This window comes from Meles meles, chromosome 6 (assembly GCF_922984935.1).
Source record: "Meles meles chromosome 6, mMelMel3.1 paternal haplotype, whole genome shotgun sequence".
In the NCBI taxonomy this organism is placed as follows: Eukaryota; Metazoa; Chordata; class Mammalia; order Carnivora; family Mustelidae; genus Meles; species Meles meles.
The window spans coordinates 148,821,120-148,843,230 of record NC_060071.1 but is presented as its reverse complement, the minus strand read 5'-3'; the positions used below and the strand labels follow the sequence as shown (position 1 = coordinate 148,843,230).

Genomic DNA, 22,111 nt, shown 5'->3' with positions numbered 1-22,111 from the left:
AACCTACGTTCCTAAAACATCTCAGTGGCAGCTATGTGGGGAAGGGCCTGGAGTAACCCGGGACAAGTGGAGAGACCAGTCAGGGGCCACGGACACAGGCAAAAGGTCTGGACCTAGCTGGGAACCAGGGAGGCGGGAAAAAGCAGGACACAGGCCTGAGTGCCACAGACAGAATGGGAAACGAGGACAGGGATCAAGGAGTGCTCCCCAGTGTTCTCACTGAAGCAACTGGGTATGGGTAGAAAGGATCAGAGTTCAGAGTTCACTGGGGACAGCTTAGGCACCATCTAAGTGAAAACAACAAGTAGCCTAAGTCGCGTCTGGTCACTCCTGCTCAAGGCTCGTAGACAAAACGCCCCTCCTGCAAGGCTCCCCCAAGACCAGCCACCTCAAGTGCCCCACTCTCGATTCACCCCCGACCCACCAAGCCTGCTCTATTCTGGAAGCAGCATCTGGACTTCCCTATCTGTCTTCAAGCCCTGCCGGACCATACAGGCTTCATGAGCTTCATGAGGATGGGAAGCTGCCTACGTCATTTCTTGCGGTGTCCCGGGCACACAGTGAGGACTCGTCAATAGCTTTTAAGTAAATACATGGGCTAAAGCTCAAAGAGAGCTATGGGTTAAAGACAAGTCTGGGGAACTTGGGAACCGCAGCTGGAAAATTCTTTTATTTTTCTAATGGTACCTTCTCAAAAATTCCCATCCCGCTAACTAAAGTTTCAATGTAAATTACGGTATCTCAGGGGGAGTTTATCCAAACAGACTAATGGACATCTGGGCTTCCACTGAGGGCACTCTGACCTCCCAGTTCCCTCTGCTGACTATAATACATGCTTCTAGTAGACGCTCACTATGTCAAAAGATTTTTCTGACTCCTTAAGATTTCATGTAATGACTAAAGATTGAATTTTTGTAGAAAGCACGTCACCTTGCAAAAATATTGACTCTTAATCGTCATATATCTCCTGGAAATCAAGGAAAGAACGTCTCTGACCCCCTACGCCAGGTTTCCCAACCTCAGCAGTACTGCCATGTTGGGCCAGTAATTCTTTGTCATGGGGGGAATGTTCTGGGCGTCTCAGGACGTTACAGCATCCCTGGCCTGCACTCCGCAGATACCAGCAGCATCCCCGCTTCCACCCCCACAAACAAGTTTCTAGACATGTCCCTTGGGAGAACAATTATCTAAGACCAAGTGGTCTTTTCCTATTATTAACACAGCCAAGGAAACAGGGATCAAGTTCTAAGTTTGAAAAAACAACTGGCCCAAATTACATCCTCTAGTGAAACCGAAAGCAAAACAGGTACACACGCACACACACACACCATCCTGGCAGGGTTTTGAACCATGATATCAAGAAATGCTAACATTTCCTTTGGCGAGAGTCTAAGTTTAAATGTGAGAATCTTGGGGCGTCTGGGTGGCTCAGTGGGTTAAGCCTCTGCCTTCGGCTCAGGTCATGATCTCAGGATCCTGGGATCGAGCCTCGCATCGGGCTCTCTGCTCAGCAGGGAGTCTGCTCCCTGCCCCCACCCCCACCCCCGCTTGCCTATCTGCCTACTTGTGATGTCTTTCAAATAAATAAATAAATAATCTTAAAATAAATAAACAAATAAAGGTGAGAATCTTTGGAAGGGCTGCCTGACTGCGTGAGGGAACTCATTACCAAGCCTCCCCACCTCCACAGGATGAAGATCCGCCAAGTAAAATGCCTGTACTGACCAGAGCCCCTCAAGACACACGGGAAACACGGCCTTGCAGAGCTGCTTACACGTGGGAGACTGGGTGTCGTCACAGGGGTGGTCGCGTGCAGGCAGCCCCCTGGTGCGTCCTCAGCACCCCTGCCCCGGCTGGCAGACAGCTGGCCAACAGAAACCTCTGGCAGTCATGGCTGCAGGCCCCAAAATGTCCCCGAGGTGGGCCTGTCTGCTGTCCAGGGCCAAAGCCCTGTTCAAAGGTGCAGGCTTCCAGCACCCCGGAACCCAGGCACTGGGAGCGGTCCGGCCTCATTCGCCATTCTGTCCTGTCGCGGCTCTGTCACACCGCCGTCTGCAAGCAAGCTGGCGAGTCTGGCGGGAGACATCTGTCGTGTCAGATTCCCACATCCCTGTACCACAGAGCTTTGGAGGTCGTCACTGTTTCCTCCCGGCGCAGAGCACTCACTCAGAGCAAGCGTCCAGCGAGTCCCAGCCCTCCAGGGCCCCTTGACGGGACCAGCAGTGACGGGCTCCAGATCAAAATGTTTGAAAGTAAGATCAAAACTAGCGCCAATTACCGAAATGATCTAAACCAAAAGGCACCAAGCGTACATGGGGAGCAAATGAACCCTGCGGGCCGGAACCAGTTCCGCGGACAAGATGAAGGGGTTCAAGACGTGGGTCTCCAAGCAGATTCTGCTCTGGATCCCTTCTCAGGCTTCTCGGAGCGCGGCAGCACGCACAGGCGCCAGGACAGCAAGTGACCAAGTGGCACATTACTTCAGCCCGAAGGTCACTTTGGATAAACAAGGAAGTTCAGAGGTTTGTAACATTAAATATATATTACATATGTAACAGAATGTAAAATCCCTACCGATTTCAGATAAAACAGACTACAGAAACCATGTGCTAAGAACAGGCTACTTCAGAACGCCGCCCCCCCGGCCCTGCAGAGGGTTCAAGTCACACGTCCACTCTTCGGTCGCTAGGGGGCCTCCCAGTGGGAAGCTGGGGACTGCGGAGACTGTCCACTACTGCGCACCAAAGAATCTCAGAGAACCCAAGATTCTAGGTCTCCACAAAGTAAAGTAAGTACCGGGGGAGGGGGGGTGGCGGGAGCTGTTTATAAAGGTACGTAAGTAAAAATGTCCAAATGTTTAGCTGGCTTCATAAGGTCACTCCTCCAAGTCAAGAATAGCATCTGTGCGTTTCTTCGATACACATAGTGGTCCTCACACACTCAGAAGTGTCAGAAGAGAGGCTGACAGAGGTCAGAGACTGCCCTGAGCCACAAGGCTGTGAGAGGACCAGAGCTAGCCTATGGGGTCCACACCCTCAGCCACCATACCGCGCTGCCCCGAGGCTGCACCAACGGGGTGAAAAGCTGAGTGCTAACGTCCCGAGAGCCTTTCACTCTAAGGCATAAGGGTCCTTCAAGCCCCCACCTCCTCTGTGGAAGCTTGCCAGGAGGCCAGGCCTCTTGGCCTGAGATGTTATTGAATATTCTTTTTTAAGAACCTTCCAGGATGCCTGGGGGGCTCGTCATTAAGCGTCTGCCTTCCGCTCAGGTCATGATCCCAGGGTCCTGGGATGGAGCCCAGAGTCGGGCTCCCTGCTCAGCAGGAAGCCTGCTTCTCCCTCTCCCGCTCCCACTCCCCCTGCTTGTGATCCCTCTCTCGCTGTTTCTCTGTCAAATAAATAAATAAAATCTTAAAAAAAAAAAAGCCTTCCACATTTTCCCTTTCTAGGACTAATTTCTAAGCTCTTGGTCAGCAGGGACCATGTCATACACACATCGCCATGACGTCCAGCCCAGACACATGCAGAGTGGATGACGGACGCCCACCTGCAGATTCGATTTACTTATGATTTATGGAAAATACTGAATTATCTGAAGAATAAAGTCTGGCATGCCAAATATAAAGGTACTGGAAAACAAAGAAACCAGATGGGGAAAGCATAAACACACGAATGGAGGAATTAAAGGAGTATTAATAGCTGCGTTCGTCAGACGCCTGGTAACTGCCGGAATTCGGTATACGGACAGATATGCTAATACTATACGACCCTGTGACCCTGGTCACCCCCTGCGACCACTTGTCAGCTGAATCTCCTCAGCTCCACAGTCTCTCACCCAAAACCAAAGCCAGAGGTGCTTCAGAGTATAGGTATTTTGAGGGTTTTAGAAAGGAAATCCTATGTGTGTATATTATAACTTACATAATGCCGCCAATGACGTCCGGGACAGTGCCCACAGAAAACCTATTAATTCCAACAGTCTGCAGTAAGATACAAGAATACTCAGGGTAAGTGGAACAGAGATTATATGTAACCTCACTTCAGCTCAGCTCAGGCTTGGCACCAAATACATGACAATGTCATTCCATTCCAGAAGCTGTGGCTATGGAACAGGGGCCTGCCTTACTGTCCTCATCTCACATGCAGGGGCCTGAGGCTCAGGAAGGTCAAGTAACTTGCTCAAGTTGACGCAAGCGGAGGAGGAGAGGCAGGGTTTGGACCCTGCTTCTCTGGCCCAAAGCCTGTTCAGGACTTCATACCTGTGAGCATGGCCATCAGGAAACCCTGAAAACTCCACCGGGGTGCAGACTGGGAACCAGCAGTTCTGGCAGGGTGGGGAGGGTGTCCTGCATTTCTGAGGCACCTGGAAAGGTGCTGCTGATGGCTCATCCCCTGTGGGAGAAAGAAATGTGCTCCTTCAACTGAACCACAGGCTCTCAGGCCCGGCTCAGTGTCTGCATCCCCTCCGGACTTCTCAAAGATAGCCATTAAATCTGATTTCTGAGGTCTTTACTGATTGAAATCATCTGAAGTGGGGCCCCCAGCTTTTGTGGTTCTAATAATTCTAATGTCCAGCCAGGATTCAGAATCACTGACGTGAAACCATTAGGAGAAAAGAAATCACTGATAAAGACTTGCGAAGGCAGCCTGCGAGCCCGGTCAGGACTTCCACTAGAGGCTCTGTGTTCCCCAGAGGAGTCTGGGAGGCTTTCAGTCCTGACCAGGAACTGTTACTCAGTCCCTCACCGACGGAATACCCCAGCTATCCCAGGCTCTGCGGTCATAAGCATTTTCCTCCTCCCTTGAAACCACTGAAATCTTAGACAAAGCACACTAAAAAGGCAAAGTCTTACAGGACAACCACAAAAGTGCGAAACTCGGAGGGACTGCTGCCTGCCAGCTGACAGAGACAAATATTTAGCAGGAGACTATGAAAAGAACTCGCTCTTATGCTGAGGTACACTGTGGTGTCACTCCATGAACAGAGTGGGATCTGCACACACAAATCAAGTTGTGGATTTTAAATTACACTCCCTGAGTCCTAAGACTGAAAGGGACATTAGTGGTCAGCAGCCTGCTCCCCCCACAGGGGTCTGCCAGCTTCTACTGAACACGCCCATCCAAAGAAGACTCGGAACAGGCCTTCCACAATGCAAATCTGCCCCTTAATGCCACCTGAACTCAAATTTTGCTTCCAAAATTCTGAATTAGTGAACGTCTTCCACACCCAGTCTCGGGTCACTTCTGGAATGACACGTACGTGCTCCAGCCCAGCAAATCCCTACTGTCAGTTCTCTGCAGAGGCTCATTAGGTAACAGTCCTCATGGAAACCCGAGAGTCCCACTCGGACCTGTATGCTAGCTTGCTAACGTACTCATGGGTAACCTGCACGCCCCCCCCCCACCCCCCGCTTTTTGTTCTGCTGCTCTGCAGGCCATGCAGAGATCCTCGGAGCTGCCTCCTCAGCTTCCAAGGTGGGTGGCCATCGCTTAGATTTCAACAGGCCAGCCAGTAGCCACCTAGAGCCTTGAGGCTACAACCCCCCACCCAGAAGAGGTGGGACCTCCACCCCGAAGAGTCAAGGAAGCAGAGAATTAAACCGAAGAAGTTCTTCTCAAGCCTTAAGATCTAACGGAACTGGCCTGGCTAAGTGTGGACATGCTTGGGACCTGCCGCCCTCTCGTCTCTCCTATTGCTCCCGTTCGGCAAGGGAACGGCTATCCTGTGCCTGCTCCATTACACTGTAGAAGCTCCTAACTTACCTGGTTTCATAGGTTCACAGCTGGAGAGGAATTCTGCCTCAAGACCAGTCATACCTCGAGGCTCACGCACACTGATTTAGATGATATTTAGATGATGATTTAGATGAGACTTAGGACTTCAGAAGTTATGTTAAGGTTTCGGGGGCTGCTGGGATAGAATGAATGTATTTTGCATGTCAGAAGGACATGAATTTGGGGGGTTGCAGGCAGACTACTATGTACGTACTGTGTACGGCCCCTCAAAATTTACATAGTGGCACTCTAACTTCTGCCGTGATGGGATCTGACAGGTAATTAAGGGCCCTAATGAGAAGAGACAGACGAGAGCTTGCTTCCTGTCTCTCCCCACCATGTGAGGACGTGGTCAGAAGGGGGCCATCTGCCAGCCAGGAGGAGAGCCCTCAACCAGAAACTGACCGGGCCGGCGCCTCACTCTTAGGCCTTGAGCCTCCGGAACAGTGAGGAATAAACTCCTGTTGTGCAAGCCCCCCGGCTCTGGTATTGTGTTAGAGGACAGCCTGTGCTGGTCAACACATGCCTCTTTCATAAAGCATAATGTCCTAGATTGAAGTGCGCAGCCTTAATCTCTCGAGAACACAGATTGTCTCACTTAGTATTCCACACGCATATACACACAGCATGACCGGCACCCGTGAAGTCTCTATAAAAGTTTATGCCGTTAAACCAAATTTGGTCAGTGTTCATGTAAATGTTGTTTTCCTTATATACTTAACGGAAGTACACTGACCACCCAAACCTAGCCAGGCACACAGTAGATAATACATGCTGAAACACTTTATGTTTGGTGGACATAGTCTCTATCTTCTCTTTTCCAGGCTGAAAAAATGCAAGTTCCTTTAAGTTTAAATGCCATTTTTTATTTTTCTGGTGAATTTTTAAAAGCTCATTATTTTATTTTCACAACAACCACGGCACCACTGTCTCCATCGACCGTGAAAGCATACAGGGGTTTCAAAGGTTAAACAGCTTGCCAGGAGCACGAAGACGGTGGGGCCTAGCCTGTGGGATCCTGACTCCTGCTCAGATCTCATCCGTCCACCGCAGCAAGACTCTCAGCTCCTTCACTCAACCTCTCCAGCACCAACAAACACTCTTCCACACTTTCTACCATTCTGTATATTCTAGAAATTTTACATGCGTAGTGTTAGACTTAGAAGAATAGAATGTCAAAGCTCTGGGTCCCTGGATGGCTCAGCTGGTGAAGCATCTGCCTCCAGCTCAGGGTCCTGATCCCCGGGTCCTGGGATGGAGCCCTGTGTCAGGCTCCCTGTTCCGTGGGGAGCCTATTTCTCCCTCTGTGCTTTCGCTCGCTCTCTCTCTCTAATAAATAAAAATCTAAAAAAAAAAAAAAAGACTATTAAAGTTTTAAGAGCCTTTTATCACAGGCAGAATTAGGACCTCGGTGGACAGGCCTCACAGACAGTGGTTTCAGGTTAAAGTATACCTTATATATTCCACTCCAAGCAAAAGTGACTAAAATCTGATGCAGTTCCCTAGAACCCTAAAACAAAACGAAAATCAAGGGTAACCATCTCAATTCATCTCAGCACAAGGAAGCACCTTGTTCATATGGACCAGAGCAGAGGAGGCAGGGCGCATGATCGGCTATGGGAAATGCTGCCGCCCTCCTGCCCCCATCCTCCCTGCCTGGGTTACCGCCCTTCCCAGTCCTGCAGTTTCATTACCCTTCCTCAGCCCGGATGCGGGTCGCCTCCAGGCCACAGCCACCACATTATGGTGTAGAGAATCTCGAAGGTGATGGTGAGTGAAAAAGGCAAGTAGTATCAAAAGAAGCGCCCCAAAGACCTGCAGAAAGCAATTATTTCTCCTTGATGATATGCCAAAGGTCAGCAGGCTTACGGAATCAGTAAAGGGCAGAACGAGAAATGGGCATGTGTGTGCATGAAACTTCACTGCTGTAAAAATCCTCAGACCGTCTAGACCACAGGCTCTTGACCTCAGGCATGACAGGAGAGGATTCAGGAACTCCCATGACTCCCTGAAATTGCATGCACGAGTGTGGTGTATCACCACACTGAAGAGGTTGATTCTCTTCATTCATGCTTACTTTGAAGAGGAGGTTAGACGCCCAGGAGTGGTGGGTATTTGGGAACAAAGGCACAGTCTGCTTGGGAAACAGAGGACCGGGCAGCTCATATGGCGGCCGGCCTCCTGGCCAGGGATGCTGGCGTAGCCGCGCTGTATCCGCTGTGTTACCCCCCCCCCCCACCCCAGCAGGTGCAGGAGAAGGACGCACAGGGAACACAGACGCAGCGCCTACCCTCTCCACACCCATCAGTCCCCATACAGAAGCAGATTTCTTGTTTCGTTATTTAAATCCACTCTCTCACTCCTCTATGACCTCATCATATTCGCTTGCTCAAATAGTGTTGCAACAATCAGCTGAGAAAGGCTGAGAAAGCAGGGTTTACAGAAAATGTGATTTCCGTGTTACAACTAATGCGTACACACCTCTTCACATGCTGTCAAATTATCCCACACTTTTCTACATAAACAGTCATAACTTAATTCTAATAAGTCTCTAGGGGATTTAGTAGAATGATCTAGGGTGAACACAGGAAATTTAGGATATGTAGGCTAATTTTTTCTCGATGAAGCTCTTTTTAAGAACAGAGAGAGAGAGAGGGAAAAAAAAAAGAACAGAGAAATACAAGCTTTAATTCCACAACACTCTTCAAAATGAAAGTGAATTTTCAAGTAATTTTTTAAATGAACTAATAGGAGGGGCCCCTCGGTGGCTCAGTCAGTTAAGCATCAGACTCTTGATCTCAGCTCAAGTCTTCGTCTCAGAGCATGAGATCAAGCTCCATGTTGGGCTCCATGCTGGGCATGAAGCGTATTTAAAATAAAAATATATATATTAAATAAAAAATGAACAGGAAGGGAGAATTTATAGACCCGAAGTTGCACTTGAAAAACTCCTGAAAAACAGAGATGATCAAGGATGCCTGCTGATTAAGTAAATAAAACATACATTTTATTACCATTTTATGAATTACCATTTTATGAATGGGTACATTCCAGAATTTTATTCATGAATTCTTGGTTGAGAACACAGAATGCATTTTCTCACAGAAGACAGAACACACAACAGCTGGAGTTTCTGTTTTAGCCCACAAGAGCCCGTCTTACAAGTGTATACCACACACTGCCGACAGCCCGGGAATCGAACCACCACACAACACAGCCGGTTAAAGAGAGCTACAAGTTCCTTGACACTCCTTGTAACAAGAGCTAGACAATGTGTCCCCTCTCCCTACAACTAGGAGTGCCTTGCGGGTTCTTAGACCATAGAACACAGCAGGAGTAACGCTGCACCCATCCGTCAGCCGCTGCTTCCTCTCCTAAAATCCTCACTGTAGGAGTCCTGGGCTGCCATGTAAGAAGTCCACCTACCCCCGCACAGGGGCCATCTGCAGAGGCCCTGAGGGTACATGGAAAGGGAAGAACCACTAAGCCAGGCCTTCCAACCATCCAGCCATGTTGGATGCCAGATAAATACCCGTGAGTGACCTCGGTCAATGCCATACAGAGCAGAAAAATCACCCAGCTGAACCCTTCCTGATCAACTCACAGGACCATGACATCTACAAATAGATTACAGCTGTGTTAGGTCACTGATGCTTAGGACAGTGTTACTCAGCAATCATTACCTGGGACCATCTGTAGCTTTTTTCAGAAAATGGCAAGCACATCTCTCTCCTGTCCTGGCATTCAGAATAGTGTCCCCTCCTCCATTCTCCTCTGGTAGACAGAGTTATGGTAGTTTGTCATCCAGGAGCTTCCCAGGGATAGGCCATGAAGGGCAGCCGTGCGTTGGGAAGCAGGGAGGTATATGGCATATGATCATCATCCTGTCTGCTTCAAAACCCTTCTAAAATTTTCCACACACTTCTGAGGACAGGACAGTTTTCAAAATTCTGAAGAAACAGGATGTCCTATCAAAATGCAGTTGGTACCCTGATATAAAAGCCAAAGATACCACAAGAAAACTAAAAACCCATATCCCTTATGACTTGGATGTAAAAATCTCAACAAAGTATTAGCAAATCAAATCCAACAAAACATTAAAAGGATGATACACCCTGGAAAAATGAGATTTATCCCAGGAAAGCAACGGTGGTTCAACATACCAAAATCAATTAACGTAAATACACTACACTCACAGAATAAGGGGAACCACATAATCATATGAAGAGACACACAGAAAGCATCTGACAAAACTCAACATTCTTTCATGCTAAAACACTCAGACAAGCAGGAATTGAAGGGAACTTCCTTAACATGATAAAGGGCATTTATTTAAAAAAGAAAGAAAGAAAAAACCCACACCTAACTTCATAATCAATGATGAAAGACTGCAAACTTTCCCCTAAGACCAGGAACAAGACAGAGATATCTGCTTTCACTTCCACTATTCAACACTATAGAAGGAGTAGCCAGAGCAATTAGTCAAGAAAAAGAAAAAAAAAAAAAAAAAACCATTCATATTGGAAAGAAAGATAAACTATCCCTATTTGCACTTGACATGATTCTATATACAGAAAATCCCAGAAAACTGCCAGAGGTAATAACCAAATTCAGCAAAGTCTGGTTATATGATCACCACACAAAAATCAGTGTGTTTTTATACACTAGCAATGAATAATCTGAAAGAAAACTAAGGAACAACTCCATGTAAAAAATATCCAAAAGAACAAAATATTTAGGAATAACTTTAGTCAAGGAGGTGAAAGATTCATACATTGACATTACAAAATCTTGCTAAAAGAAATTAAGAATGTAAATAAGTGGTTGGGACTCCTGGGTGGCTCAGTGGGTTAAGCCTCTGCCTTTGGCTCAGGCCATGGTCCTGGGGTCCTAGGATTGAGCCCCGCATCGGGCTCTCTGCTCAGCGGGGAGACTGCTTCCCCCTCTCTCTCTGCCTGCCTCTCTGCCTACTTGTGATCTCTGTCAAATAAATAAATAAAATCATTTAAAAAAATGTAAGTAAGTGGAAAGACACTCCACGGTCATGGATCTGGAGACTTTGTTATTGTTACAATGGCAACTCCCCAAAGCAGATTCAATTCAATCCTGATCAAAATTCTAATTATCTTTTTTTGCAGAAAGAGAAAAACTGATCCTCAAATTAATATGAAGCTACAAGAGGTCCCAAGTACTCAAAACAATATTGAAAAAGAAAAATAAAGTGGAAAGACTCATACTTCTCATACTACCTCAGAAGTTTCTACAAAGCTATAGTAGTTCAAACAGTGTGCCGCTGGCATAAGAACAGTCATATAGATCAAGACAGCAGAACTGAGTACAAAAAATAAATTCAAAGATCTATGGCCAACTGATTTCTAACAAGGGTGCCACGACCATCCAATGGGGAAAAGAACAGTCCCTCTGACAAATGGCACTGGACAAGTGCATAACCACATCCAAAAGAATGAAGTGGGTCTCCTAGCTCACCCCATATATAAAAATTAACACAAGGGGTGACTGTGTGGCTCAGTGGGTTAAAGCCTCTGACTTTGGCTTGGGTCGTGATTCCAGGGTCCTGGGATCGAGCCCTGCATCGGGCTCTCTGCTCGGCACTGAGTCTGCTTCCCCCCCCCCCCGCCCCCCTGCCTGACTCTTTGCCTACTTGTGCTGTCAAAGAAATAAATAAAATCTTAAAAAAAAATTAACTCAAAATGGATCAAAGACCTAAATGTAAGAGCTAAAACTATAAAATACATGGATAAAACTTCATGACCTCAGATTTGGAACAGATTCTCAGATTTGATACCAAAAGCACAAGCAACAAAAAGAAAAAAATAATAATAAATTGGACTTTATCAGAATTAAGAACTTTTGTGCATCAAAGGGCATTTATTAAGCATGTGAAAAAAAAAACTTACAGAATGGAAGAAAATATTTGTCGACCACACACTTAATAAGGGTTTAGTATCTAAAATATATAAAGAATTCATCAATTCTCAACAACAAAAAGATAAACAACCCAACTAAAACATGGGAAGAGGGTTTGAATGGACATGATTCCAAAAAAGACACACAATTACAAGATGTTCAGTTATCACTGGCCATTAAGGAAACACAAAATTACGATGGAAATGCCACTTTGCATCCACTAGAATAGTTTCTGGACATACATATGCACATACACATATGCATATATTCATACTAAATGTCGGCAAAGATGTACAGAAATTGGAACCTCGTACATTGCTTGCAGGAATAAGTTAAACAGAATTACTGTATGACCCAGGAATCCCATTTCCTAGGTTTTTTATGCAAGAGAAATGAAAATACATGTCTACACAAAAACCTGAACACATTATTCCTAATAGCTAAGCAGGGAAAGCAACCCAAATGGCCATCAGTGGATGAATGGATAAAGAATTTGTGGTATGCACACGCACAATAGAATATTATTCAGCCATAAAAAGGAACAAAATACTTACACATGCTACAAAACACATTACACTAAGTGAAAGAAGCTAGACATAAAAGATCACATGTTGTATGATCCCTTTTATATGAAATGTCCAGAAAAGGCAAATCCATAGAGACGGAAAGCAGATTAGAGGTTACCAGGGGCTGGGAGGAAGAGAGCATGGGGAATATTATTAGTGAGTATAAGGACTGTTTACGGGGTGATGGAGAGTTCTGAGACTAAAGCAAGCTGGTGGGTGCACAACACGTGAATACGCTAACTACTACTGAACTGCGCGCTGAAATCGTTCAGTGCATGTTATGTGAATAACATAAAAAACTCAATAAAAGAAAATGTGGTTAGACTATAGTATATTGATTCATCCATACAAATACTTGAGCACCTATCCCACACCAGGCACTTCCCGAGTACATGGGTTAAGATGGCCAACAAAAATTTTGTGCTAAAAATTTATTTTTTAAAGACTTTATGTATTTATTTGATAGGGAGAGACAAGTGAGAGAGGGAACACAAGCAGGGGGAGTGGGAGAGACAGAAGCAGGCTCCCCGTCAACCAGGACCCTGGGACCATGACCCTAGCCAAAGGCAGACACCCAACGACTAAGCCACCCTCTGAGGTGGCTGGCGCCACCTCTGCCATGAATTTAAAAAGTAAGGTAAGAGACTAGAGAGTGACAGCATGGACTATTTTAACTGTGTTAAGAGAAGACCTCCTGGAAGAAGTGTTCATTTGGACAGAGACTAGAACGAATTGAAGAATGTTATTCTGCTAAATAATAATATACGAAAACTAAAATACAAAAATTATCAAAATCATCACATGCAAAAATTCTTTTTCTAAAAATAATTTTACTCTTGGGGCACCTGGGTGGCTCAGTGGGTTAAGCCTCTGCCTTCAGTCAGGTCATGATCTCGCCTACTTGTGATCTGTCAAATAAATAAATTTTTTTAAATCATTAAAAATAATTTTACTCTTTATTACAAATAATTTCTTTATAGTCCAATATATGCTGCTTCTACAGTTTCCTTGCAGGACAGCTTTCAGGGCCAAGCCATACTCCCAAGAGAGCCTGTCATTCACCTTGCTAACAAGGCATGTTTTCCTTTTAGGAAATCACTCAGGAAGGAAAGAGGGAGAGGAATTACCACTTATGATATGCTAGGTTCTCACATTCACTCATATTTTTACTTTTATTCCTCACAACTACCTTTTCATCAATGAGAAAACTGAGGTTCAGAAAGGGTAAGTAACATACCACCATAGTTAGCCAAAGGAAGGACCAGAATTTAAATCGGGTCTTATTTCAAACCTATACTCATTTCATACATAAATTTGTCTCATTTTGGAGCACCTGGGTAGCTCAGAGGGTTAAACCTCTGCCTTCGGCTTGGGTCATGGTCTCAGGGTCCTGGGATCCAGCCCCGTGTTGGGCTCGCAGGCTCGCATCGGGCTCGAGTTGGGCTTTCTGCTCGGCAGGGAGCCTGCTTCCCCCTCTCTCGATGCTTGCCTCTGTCTACTTGTGATCTCCGTCAAATAAATAAATGAAATCTTTAAAAAAAATTTTTTTTGGTCTCATTTTTACTGAGCACATCTTAGGCCAAACTGAAAATATGATGGAAGTGTGTCTTTGAGGAGTTTATCATCTCAACACTAGAGACCCATCCAAGATGGACCAGAACATTCCTTGATCTAAAGAAGGCAGAGCAGGCTCCAGAATCATGAAGTCTTTACTCTCCAATGCCATGGCATGCACCCAGAAAGTCCAACTCAGGTTAAGAAGTAAGGAACCGGGGCTCCTGGGTGGCTCAGTGAGTTAAAGCCTCTGCCTTCGGCTCAGGTCATGGTCTCAGGGTCCTGGGATCGAGCCCCACATCGGGCTCTCTGCCCGGCGGGGAGCCTGCTTCCTCCTTTCTCTCTGCCTACTTGTGATCTCTGTCTGTCAAATACATAAATAAAATCTTTTTAAAAAAAAGAAGAAGTAAGCAATCTACCCCAAACCTGACTTGCAGCCTTGGAGTCCAGCCGTGTGCCAGGATTCACAACGCTTCCTGGAGCTACGGATGGCTACGCAACAAGCCTCCTCCCCTCCATCCAGCCATCACTATCTGCCGCCCCAGCCCCCACAAAGTTCTGTGTTCAAAACTGCACAGCAGTTCTAGCAGAAAAGCCACATAAAATCTTCTCCAAAACACTCAACAACACTTCCTTGCTAAATCTGGAGAAGGCGTCCTTGCCTTTAACTTATATTCCCACAAGTCATTTGTTGCTATAATTACATTCCAGATGCAGAAACGCGTGATGGTGCTGGGCTGCGACCATTAAGCTCTCTACAGAGTGACCAGGCCTCGGGGACTTGTTCACCGCTAACAAGCTAATGTTTGTGAAACTGTAAAAAGAGATAACGACTAAATGCTATCATTATTACTAGACTACCAGTTTAAATGTAAATTAAGAGAGGGAAAGGCGAAAGAAAACACATAAGTAAATCAGGTTTGGGACTGCTACTCAGCAAGATGTAAGGAACATCTGAACCACAAGGGTAAAGAAGGTCTTAACTGAATTTGTTAAAGGATGTTGAATGCAATGTTGCTGCTGTAAGGAAAAAACTCAGAACAGAAAGAAGGAATGGAGGGAATACTGGCTAGAAAAATAAGTCAATACAAGGAGAGCAGATGTTAAAGGAACGTAAAGGCTGCATGTGAAAAACATATGCTGGAGAAATACACAATTTCTTTAAAAAGCATTACACAGCAGCCAAACTAAAACTCTGGAACCAGAAAACAAAACTGAAAAGTCTAGAATGTGAACAAAATCCAAAACTGGATTATAATTCAGCTTAAACTAACCACACAGCACAGTAATGAAAACACAAACTCTAGAGTCCAGTGGGCCTACTGCCCTTCATTTTTCTCATCTGTGAAATGGGAATGATTCTTACTTCACAAGTCAGGCTGGCACAGAGGCGGCCCCCACAGGCAGCCAGTTCCCTGTTCCCGAGCATCTCCCTGAAGCACAGCCATGGGGCACAGCTTTAGACTGATGGGCCCTTCTGACATGCAACTCCTCCAGCCAATGCTTCTCCTCTTCTGCAAGCTTTAGCTCATGGTTGTCCTCCCCAGAAAATACCTCTGAACCCCCCAGTCCAAGTTACACGGCACCCCATGCTTCCTCAGAACCTCTGGTCTACCCTCATGGCACCTACCACACCGTGCCATAACCCACAGGCTTTCTGGCTTGCCACCTTCCAGAAGCTCCTTGAGGATGGCCATCATACAGCAACCTGACTGTTCGCCTTTGACATCTAGCACAGCTCCTGACTAAGCTCTCAAAAAAATGTGTGTTGATCAAATAATTGCCAACTCTCCTAAATTGGGGTAGAGGCCAAGCAGCTTCCCTGGGGCAAATATTGACAAATGAAAAATGTAAAGAAAAAACTCTAGTCTGGGTGAACAGTCCATGCTTTGCCATGTTTTGCCTGACTTGGAACAGTTAGTAACCCAAAAACTCCGAGCCTCCCATATAAAAAGAGGGAATTCAATTAGAAAGTCTCCATGGTCCCTACCATAGACAAGGACATATTATGTTCATATTTTAAGATCTTAACATTCTTATTTTACTACATCTTAATTACCTATGAATTGGTAGTTATTGTTATGAAAATTAACATCAGGGGCATCTGGGTGGCTCGGTGGGTTAAGCATGACTCTTGATTTCACCTCAGGTCATGATCTCAGGGTCATGAGACCAAGCCCTGCATCAGGCTCTGCACCAAAACCCTGCATTGGGGGAGAAGCCTGCTGAAGATTCTCCCCCCCCCCAAAAAAAATTAACATCAGAAGAATGCTTTATTGTCCATTTCACTAACAACAAGTGTATGATGTGCATGATGCTTTCTGCCCCATTTTATAGATGGGGCAACCTATGCAGAGAGAACCAACAGCCTGCCCAAGTACAGAAGGCAGGACTGGCATTCAGATCCTCCCCTTCTCAAGCTGGGGAATGGACAGCTCCAGGGACACATGCTAGGATGACAGGGGAGCCCTCAAGGATCTTAGGGAAGCTAAGGACAAACAAAATGCAGTTTTTGGAGAATTAACAGTACTCAAAAATTTGGGAGACAAAGTGTGTTTATATTTTTAAAAGTCAGACATATTATTGGGTACAGCATAAAATCTGTATTAAAACTTAAGATAAAGGGTGCCCTGCTGGGTCAGTCACCAAATATGTGACTCTTGAGCTCAGGGCCATGAGTTCAAGCCCCATGGTGGGTGTAGAGATTACTTAAAAAATAAAAGATAAATCTTTTTAAAAAATTAAAACTACACTTAACAGGCCTAGACTCCCATTAAGGGCCTGAGACATACTACGCTAAAGCCATGCCCTGCCCTTTCTCACACAGAAATGCCATCGAAATCTGAACACTTAATTTGCCCTATAATAATGTCTCAAACATCAGGCTGTATTCATCCAAAAAGGATAGAATTTAATTTCTACAATAAAGTTGTGACTTCAGGGCATTACTGAGCAAGGAAAGCCAAGAACTAGTATCCCCATTCTTCCTTTCTAAGTCATTAAAAGCACCTAGGGATGTTACAATGTCAAATGAAGTCTCCCATCATACAAGCCTCTTAATGCAACAAACCAGGGAGCTAAGCCTGCCGGAAGGGGGGTGGGGTGCGCGCCGGGGGGGCATAGTCAAGGGAGGCAGCTACAAGGCACACCGAATGCAGATGTTAGCAGCCAACCACACAGAATTACTATGTGGGCATCTGGCGCGTCTCTTGGCTCTCCCAGACTTGCAGCTCTGGACAAACACTGGCGGGAGAGGCCTAATGGGTACCTCATTACCTCCAGTGTACGCGGGCCTCCTCCTGGGCATTAACCTTCCAGAGTACAAAGCCAGTCTCTGAAAACCTTCACTATAATTACCATGACTCCTGAAGACTCATGTTTTATCACTCTGATACTATTGTCCTAAGATTTTATTATCCCACTTGGTTAATCAATTTAGCTTTTCTCTCCACTTAAGGAACGAAGTTTCCAATAAACATGCTTTTGGGTTTTGCCATAGAGTCAGTGTTTAAATTGGAAAGGAAATCAGAGTATCAGAACAGCAGGTCTGATAACCTTCTTGGGAGAACGGCCTCATAAAAAGTTATCCAATCACCTCCACTAAAAAAAAACAAAAAACAAAAAAACAAAAAACAAAGTTAAAATCAGCACAGAACAAGCCCTAGAAAAACGTAAATCATGAAATGAAATTGCAGGACCTGATTTTTTTATTTCTTGAGAATTCAAGAGATTTAGGTCATTTCAGCACAGATGACGGGGCAGTAGGTTGGCGGGTGCTGGGGGGACAGGGTCCGGAGGAACAGGTGCTTTTAACTCACATTTACACCCCTCCCTGACCCCCACTCTTGGAGACTGCCTGTCTACGACGGAAACAGTAGACAGCGGTGTGCCGCCAGCCCGCGGCTCTGCTTCCCAGTGCAGGCTGGCCTCCTGGCAGCAGCGTACGCTTGACCCACTTGAGCCCCTGGTTAAGCTCCAGAGACAGCACACGGAACATCGCAACTGGAAATCCACTGCCCAGCGGCATCACCAGCACTGTGTCTAACTGGCAAGAAATGAAAGGGCCGCAAATTGTCAGATCTCATCTTACCAAAACACAGGGTGGGTAGGGAGACATTCTCTCTCTACATTTCTAAGGGTTCTGCAAGAAGCCCAACAGCCTCCCAGACGCCTTCCCCAACTACCCCCAGCCAGCCAGAAGCTTATTCCCCTTTCCTGAATTCCCATCATACTTCCAGTCTTCCACGCAATCCACTCATTCACTTTAGCCGACATTTCATGACTACTCAGTTTCTTCCTGGTGGGTCCTCCCTCTCCAGCTGAGCACCAGTTCCCTCCAGGGCAAGGTGGTAAATTTCCACTTTCCCCACTCCTCTGGCCACAAGCTTCAGTCCTGGTGCTGTCTCGGTCCAATACCCGTGGTTTTGGGCATCTCCCTTCCTGGTGCACAGAGGCAGACTTCTGCAGACCGTGCCGTTAAAGGCAGGCGCTGTATCTCACTCATCCTAGCTCTGTTAACAAGAATATTATGGGAACTTACGGCACATTAAGTGAACATTAAGTTAGATGAGAAAAAGATTCCCAACTCCCAGTTAATGATCCACTTATCTCAAGGAATATAGAATTCAGCAAGAGATTCCCACCTGATTTTTGGAGTTGTGAGAAAACCATAGTCACCTACATTTATGACATCTTACCGCCTGCCAGCCTCAGCCCAAGGTGTCTGCACAGCGAGACAACAAATTTTAGCGAAAAGAAATTTTACTACTTAATGATAAAAACCTCACCTCTCCTTTCTAGGTTGGTCAGTCCCCCACCCCCTACTCCTCTAGAATAGTGTTGTGCAGAACACAGCCAATCAACAAAGGCTCTTTAAAATGTGAAAGCTATATTTTTTAGTTAATTATGAATCATAGATTCTACTCAAACACACATAATTTTCTTACATTTTTCCTTTCTGTTCAAAATTACATTTTCTTTTATGTCCATTGACTCCTTTGGACCCAAAGCCTCCAGCTATGATGCAAGAGACACCTCGCCCCATTCACCTCTCTACTGCCCCCACTGCCTCTCCCTCAGGCTCTACTCCTCCCACTCAAAACAGAGCTAAGCATCAACTCCTTTTAGGCCTCCACTCCCTCTCTCGGGTCACCTTCCAGACTCACTGGCCTCACTTCCTTCTTTCTCACTCAGTAACTCTTTCCAGTTTCTGTCCATATGTGAAGTCAATATTATGACTCTCCGCCCCCCATCCAAAAAAACAATATTTCTTCCTCTACGAACACCTGTAAAAAAGCGCACAAGGCGTCCTGACTCTGGAATCAGCACAGGGGCCTTGGTCCTCAGAGGTCTCCTCTACCAAATAAGCAGTTCTTAAACTGACCACGGCACGAAACTCAGCTGTTGCATAATACTTGATAGTTCAGGTCACTTGCTGTTTGGAGAGTCCTGCTATATGAAGATGAGAAAACAGAGATGGGCAAAATTAATGCAATTTCCTTTGTTTGCTCAAACCAGCCCAGACTTGCAACACCACAGTGACGGTTTTATCTTTCTTGAAGCACAGCTTTAACATCATGCCCATCCTCAGTTCATTAGCATATCCGTCCTGACAATACCCCAGAAAGGCCTCTCTCAGCTTTACACGGTAAAAAAAAAAAATTTAAAAATTAAAAATAAAAAATAAATAAATAAAGGGATTCTAGCCAGAGTGTTTACAGAATCAAAATCCCAAACACAGGGGGAAAGAGCAACAGGCAGCCCAGATGTTTCAGTTAAATGAAGGACTTTCTTCCAGGCATGAACCAGAGCAGGAATATTCTGATGGTATTAACAGAAACAACAGATAACTGTAAAATATCTTTACACCCTCTTACTAAGTGAGGCCATCTTACAGAGTCCAAAATGCGTGAATAGAATCCAAGGAAAATAATCGGTCTTTCCCCTCACAGACAAATTCACATGTCTTAAAAAAAAAAAAAAAAAAATTGCTGGACTTCTCCCTGACAGTTCTCTCTGCTTTCCTGGCTTCTGCATTGTGACAGCTGGAACAGATGGCGTCTGGGTGAGACACCTTAACGTCTTAAACCTCATGCATGACAGGGGCTGATTTTAAGTAGGGATGCTGGAATCCCAGGTCTGTCCGGATGGCCGTCATGAGCATCTACTCCCAAGAATTTCCATTCTTATGTATTTCCCAGCTTCCACACCAATAACGTTTATTTTGCTTGGTCGAAAAAATTTTCATCCTTAGATTAATTCTAAATATGCATCTCTACAGTCCCAACAGGGTGAAAAGGCACATGCCCCCCTTTCACTGAAAACCGAACGGCCGTGCACTATTCTGCCAGACCCCCTACATATGATGCAGTCTTTTTGACAGGCCATTTTCAAAGATGGGAAAGACACGCGAAGATTTTTAGCACCGACAGACGGTCCGCCAGGTCATTTCTCTAAATAAGGGTTTTACAGAAACCGAGAAGATTACAGAATACGTTTCCCAAAGCTTCAGCAGTGAGTGTATTCACGGCAAATGCCAGGAAAAAAAGAGAAAAATCATGGCTCCTCCTCGGTTGTATGCTGTGAATGTAAATGAAGCAGCAGTAAGGGAACGCTACTCAGCACAGCCTTTATGACTCCACAAAAATAAATGACCGCACACGCGCGCACGCACACACACACACCCGCATCTCCGTCCGAAATCTGATTCGGCGCTTAATAGGAAAAACATGAAACACAACCGTTTCCCTCAACGGCCCACGATCCGGACGGCTCTTGAATTTCCAGGCACGTCCACGGCCGTCCGTCCACTTCCATGTTGAGGCTGCGTTTCAGACCGAGGGCAGAGAAGGTGCCACACGCAACCCTCCCTACAGGTCCAGGTATTAAATACACGTCCCCAGACGGGGTGACAGTGTGAAAACGTGGCAAAGCATACGTGAGCGAGAGCCCGGCCTCGAGAGGAAATTTTAAAGACCGTGGCACGGGCCATGCCCATCTTCCGCACCCCCCGGGAGCCCAGCCCGACCTTTCCTATTAATCAGGGGTGGGATGGGAGCCTGTTGCCCCGAACGGCAGCCCAGGGCGCCCTGCCTTCGAGGCCACTGCAGCTGCCCGCCCGGGAATCCGTCAGAGGTCCGTCTGCAGAGCAATGACTCAGTATAAACTTTTAAATAACGGCTCCAAGAAACCCACCCGCCGCCCGCCCCCGGGAGCACGTCCGCGCCTGCGGACCCCCGAGCCCGCGCCCTCCCTCGGCGCACACACCCCGCCCCGCGGGCCATCGATGCCGGCTCTCCCCACACCCCGCGGGACTCACGCTTCCAAGAGGCCTCGGCGCCCCGTTTCCTGAAAAGCTGCGGGCGTCCCGGCCCGCGGGCCCCGGGCCCGGCCTCGAGGACAAAGTTTTCCGAAGTTGAGGCGCTCGGGGGGCAGGCGGGCCCGGGCGGGGACGGGGGCGAGGCGGCGCCGCACCGGGCACTCGGCGCCGGGCTCCGGGCCTGCTCCGCCCCGGCCCCGCTCCGGCCCCGGGCCCGCCGGCGCCACCGTCACCGCCACCGCCACCGCCGCCGCCGCCGAGGGCGCGGGAAGGAGCCGCCGGGGATGGAGCCGCCCGCCCGCCGCCACCGCCGCGGCCCCTTACCCAGCGGTCCGCTCCGCTCGGCCGGCTCAGGGGCGCCGGGCGCGTCCTCCGCCGCGGTCCGCAGCGTCCTGCTCCCCGGGCAGCCCCATGTCGGGGGGCGGGGAAGGGCCGGCGGCCGCCGCCGCCGCCGCCGGCTGGAAAGTCCCTGCTGGGCTGCAACCCCGGCTCGCGCACGCGGCGGCCGCGCCGCGCCGCGCTCCCTCGCGCCCTCACGCACCCTCTCACAGCACTTCCTCTGGCGCGCTGGAAATCCCCGCCGGCCGCCGGCGCGCGCCCCGGCGCGCGCCCGCCCCGCCCCCGCCGCCCGCGCGCGCGTGGGAGCCCAGGAGCCGGCGAGCCGGGCCGGGCCGGCCCCACGCGCCCGCGGCCCGCGCGGCCCCGCTCCACCCCCCCCACCGCGCGCGCGCCCGCCGCCCGTTGCTAAGGCCCGCCCGCCGGGCGCCCGCCCGCCGGCCTTAGCAACGGCGCGGCGGCGCGAGCCGGGGCGGCCCCCGACGCCCCCAGCGCCGCCCGCCCCCTCGCTCTGCGCGGCCCCCGCCCCCGACCGCCGCGCGCCCCCGCCGTCCCCCCTTTCCGGGTTAAAAAAAAAAAAACTGCCACGCAGCCGCGTGTGGGCCCCAGAGGTGCAGTTTTGGTGGCGGCCGGGA

The 22,111-nt window shown here is 47.7% G+C and overlaps 1 protein-coding gene across 7 annotated transcripts in view; it reads right to left on the bottom strand.

Annotated features, from left to right (window-relative positions):
• TRAF3 (TNF receptor associated factor 3) overlaps positions 1-21,768 on the bottom strand; it is a 114,090-nt gene extending 92,322 nt beyond the window's left edge. For 3 of the 7 annotated variants that reach the window (XM_046007420.1, XM_046007426.1, XM_046007427.1), the window contains exon 1: positions 21,465-21,666. The gene's annotated coding sequence lies outside the window, so the exon portion shown is untranslated. The other 4 variants (XM_046007421.1, XM_046007423.1, XM_046007425.1 and 1 more) reach the window with 4 other exon arrangements.
• Positions 21,769-22,111: the final 343 nt, after the last annotated feature.